Source organism: Cyclopterus lumpus, chromosome 23 (genome assembly GCF_009769545.1).
Source record: "Cyclopterus lumpus isolate fCycLum1 chromosome 23, fCycLum1.pri, whole genome shotgun sequence".
In the NCBI taxonomy this organism is placed as follows: Eukaryota; Metazoa; Chordata; class Actinopteri; order Perciformes; family Cyclopteridae; genus Cyclopterus; species Cyclopterus lumpus.
This window is the reverse complement of record NC_046988.1, coordinates 16320865-16325864: the sequence shown is the minus strand read 5'-3', so window position 1 is coordinate 16325864 and position 5000 is coordinate 16320865.

Sequence of the window (5000 nt, the reverse complement as noted above, 5' to 3'; positions counted from 1 at the left end):
TCTTTGTGCTGGCTGCTCCATGTGGTCACATGACTCCTCCCAGTGTCATGTGACGTGTGGATGCAGGAGGCGTGGGAGCTGTCGCCCTGCATGGCTTCACTCTGCAGGAACACAACAGTCTGTCTGACAGATCAGAGGTCAGTTTGGACGGTTAAATAATACGTGGGCGTGAAAATACAAAAGATATCAAATGAAAGAGGCGGAGCAGTGGTCATGGAACCATATGTCTAAACTAAAGATGCGTTTTAAAGACATTGCATTGTACAAATGTAATGAAAAATACATTTAAAGCAGATTCATTACGTAAAAAGGCTGTGATGCTAACACTATATTTTGTAAAGCTTATTATAGTGAGAATTAACATGGCTCTTTATGTAGCACCATTTGTTGTTGATGAGTCTCATAACTTATTTATTGTGTTCAACAACCCAAATGCGTCACTTCTAACACCTGAAAACAACTAAATATGTTCATACACAGCAAGTTTTCATCAACACATATGTTTTGTGGCAACTGCAGCGTTATTTACCAACTAAATAAGTCATTATTTATGTGTAGTTAAATACATCTTTATTAGTTTGAATTACTCAAAGCCTTCTGACATGAGTGACACGACAGGTTCAATAACCAGTTTCAGCTTCTCATCAAGAGTTTCATCGCCAAAACTACACCGTCTTCATCTTTCTGACGGTCCTTGAACATATCATGTGTGACGGATCGAAGCTTCAAATTAGGATATTAAAAATATCCTTACTTCCGGTTAGATCCTGTAGACCACTTGTAGTTTTAAAATATATGTTTATGAATATATATCTACCTGAAAATGCGCATTTATCTGCATTATATTCTATCTTTTGTTCTGTGTCGTATAAATACGATTTAATATAGTCAACCACACAATATATGTATTTAGATTAAACCTTCGTATTAAACTAATAACGGTCGAGCGCTTTAGAAATAAAAGCACTTTTATATTTAAGAATCTTAACAACTACACAATTACATCTAAGAGCCAATCAGCTCTCTGATCTGGCGACTGCCCGGCGTTTCCCATGATGCACTGGGCCTGCCTCGATCTCGCGAATTCGTCGTGGCCCATGTGTGCGTGACGTAGCAGCAAGTCGGTCTCGAATCTACCCAGCATGCATTGTGCCGGCGATCGATCCATCTTTTATGTGGGGTTTCTCCCTTCTCGTCTTCTGTGCACTGGACACACGTAACGACAGGATGTGATGTAACGACAGGATGTGATGTAACGACAGGATGTGATGTAACGACAGGATGTGACGTAACGACAGGATGTGACGCAACGACAGGATCTGACGTAACGACAGGATGTGACGCAACGACAGGATGTGATGTAACGACATGATTTGACGTGACGTAACCACAGGATGTGATGTAACGACAGGATGTGACGCAACGACAGGATGTGACGTAACGACAGGATGTGATGTAACGACAGGATGTGATATGTAACGACAGGATGTGATGTAACGACAGGATGTGATGTAACGACAGGATGTGATGTAACGACAGGATGTGATATGTAACGACAGGATGTGATGTAACGACAGGATGTGATATGTAACGACAGGATGTGATGTAACGACAGGATGTGATATGTAGCGACAGGATGTGATATGTAACGACAGGATGTGATGTAACGACAGGATGTGATATGTAACGACAGGATGTGATGTAACGACAGGATGTAACGTAACGACAGGATGTAACGCAACGACAGGATGTAACGCAACCACAGGATGTGATGTAACGTAACTACAGGATGTAACATAACTACAGGATGTAACGTAACCACAGGATGTAACGTAACCACAGGATGTGACGTAACAACATGATTTGATGTGACTTAACGACATGATGTGACGTAACGACAGGATGTAACATAACTACAGGATGTAACGTAACCACAGGATGTAACGTAACCACAGGATGTGACGTAACAACATGATTTGATGTGACTTAACGACATGATGTGACGTAACGACAGGATGTAACGTAACTACAGGATGTAACATAACTACAGGATGTAACATAACTACAGGATGTAACGTAACTACAGGATGTAACGTAACTACAGAATGTAACGTAACGACAGGATGTAACGTAACTACAGGATGTGACGTAACGACAGGATGTGACGTAACGACAGGATGTGACGTAACTACAAAATGTTACGTAACGACAGGATGTAACGTAACTACAGGATGTAACGTAACTACAGGATGTAACATAACTACAGGATGTAACATAACGACTGGATGTAACGTAACGACAGGATGTAACGTAACTACAGGATGTAACGTAACTACAGGATGTAACGTAACTACAGGATGTAACGTAACTACAGGATGTAACGTAACTACAGGATGTAACGTAACGACATGATGTAACGTAACGACATGATGTGACGTAACGACAGGATGTAACGTAACTACAGGATGTAACGTAACGACATGATGTAACGTAACGACATGATGTGACGTAACGACAGGATGTAACGTAACGACTGGATGTAACGTAACTACAGGATGTAACGTAACTACAGGATGTAACATAACTACAGGATGTAACGTAACTACAGGATGTAACGTAACGACATGATGTAACGTAACGACATGATGTGACGTAACGACAGGATGTAACGTAACGACTGGATGTAACGTAACTACAGGATGTAACGTAACTACAGGATGTAACATAACTACAGGATGTAACGTAACCACATGATGTGACGTAACGACATGATGTGACGTAACGACATGATGTAACGTAACGACATGATGTAACGTAACGACATGATGTGACGTAACGACAGGATGTAACGTAACGACTGGATGTAACGTAACTACAGGATGTAACGTAACTACAGGATGTAACATAACTACAGGATGTAACGTAACCACATGATGTGACGTAACGACATGATGTGACGTAACGACATGATGTGACGTGACGACATGATGTGACGTAACGACATGACGTGACGTAACGACATGACGTGACGTAACGACAGGATGTGACGTAACGACAGGATGTGACGTAACGACAGGATGTGACGTAACGACAAGATGTGACGTAACGACAGGATGTGACGTAACGACATGATGTGACGTAACGACATGACGTGACGTAACGACAGGATGTAACATAACGACAGGATGTAACATAACGACAGGATGTGACATAACGACATGACGTGATGTAACGACATGATGTGACGTGACGTAACGACATAATGTGACGTGACGACATGACAAAGAGGACCTGCTTTCTGCATCCGAACCATCCATCTCAGCTGAATGGATGCAAAGTGACGGACATTCATCCCTATGCTCAATGAATTTGGGAGCTATTTTTAGTGTCTTTAAGAGGGAGAACCCTGTTTCATTACCCACAGACGAGGTGGCACGACTGCGTCATGGCAACTCTCTCCGTCTTCGTTCTTCATGCGTTGGTGTGCGGGTGACGGAGCACAGAGGCACGTTCCACTCCATGTGCCACATCGGCCACGCATGAACTCACAGATTTGATTGCTCAGTGATAATATTCACCAAACCCCCGAGATATAAATAGACAATATGTCCAGTGTGTGTGTGTGTGTGTGTGTGTGTGTGTGCGTGCGTTTTGTAGTAATCAGAGTGGAGCTGCTGCTGTTGGTGTCACGGCACACGAGGAGACGAGGGGGGGTCACGTGACTCCGGCCGGCCAATGGCGGCGAGGCCACGCTCGATTGGACTTCATCCGGTCGGCCACCGTTAACTTCCAATAAAGCTTCGGGGCCAAACTGCTGTTGGAGCTGGTCACAGATGTGTGTCAGCTGAGAGATGCTTACGAACACACATCAGTTCTTATACTCATGTACGCTTTATAATTAGACTACTTCAATGTGACCTTTCTATTTTAGTTTCCACTACGCACTGGTGTTCACACCACTTTGTATGTTACTCTTATATTTAATCTGTGTTGTTGTGTTTGACTTTTTAGTTGAATTCTTATACTTCATATAGTCATTTATATAGACTTCTATACAACCAGAGGAGTCGTGTAGTTTGCTTTGCTCGTCTTTACTTATTTTTCTGCTCCTTTAGTTCTTTATTATTAGTATTATTAGTATTATTATCATCCTTTATTACCTCCAGAGACTTGTTCTCTCGGTTCCTCGGCCTGTCTCTGGGGCCACTGCGGTCCTGTTTTATGACCACCATGGAGGTGTGTCTCTGGACATGTGAGTAGAAGACACCGTGACAGCTGCACCTCTTCTTGAGTGCCCGTCGCCCTCAGATTTCTCATAATTCCCGTCTGTGCAGAATACACCAGAGCGTCCCTGGGTTACGTAGGTTGGGTGTGAAAACCGATTTAGATACGGTCAATTTATGCATCCAGAGTGTGTGTGTGTGTGTGTGTGTGTGTGTGTGTGTGTCCTGTGAGGTCCTAAATGTGTCCTCTTTAAACTGCGTGTATTTGTGTAATGGTTGCAAAAACACTTTGGCTCAAGTTAAGTCCTGACTGAACCCGTCCTGTTGGGATTTGTCTAGTTATTAAGTACATAATTCCGATGATCCGCCATCTTCACGGCCAGAGGTCACGCACGGTCTCAACGCTCATATTTTTGCATTAAAGCTGCTGATCGAGGGATTGTATTCAATATTTTACATGTTCCAAAATCTTTCATGACCCCGGGACACATTATTGTATCTGAACTGACAATAATTATAATTTATTCTAAACATTTCGGTCACATCAAAGAGTCTCAATATTAAATAAAGGCAAATTGATAACTACAGGAAGGGCTGTAGTCTTATGGAGTCCCAAAAAAGATTTAGCTTCTTAATGTCTAAAACATTAATGTCTAAGAAATTGCAATACATTGCAAAATTGTCCAAAAGCCAGTATGACACGTTTATATAAATTTAATTTAATCCCTATGTTTTTATCTTTTAGAGATATTAAATTTAACTATGAAGCATTACTAA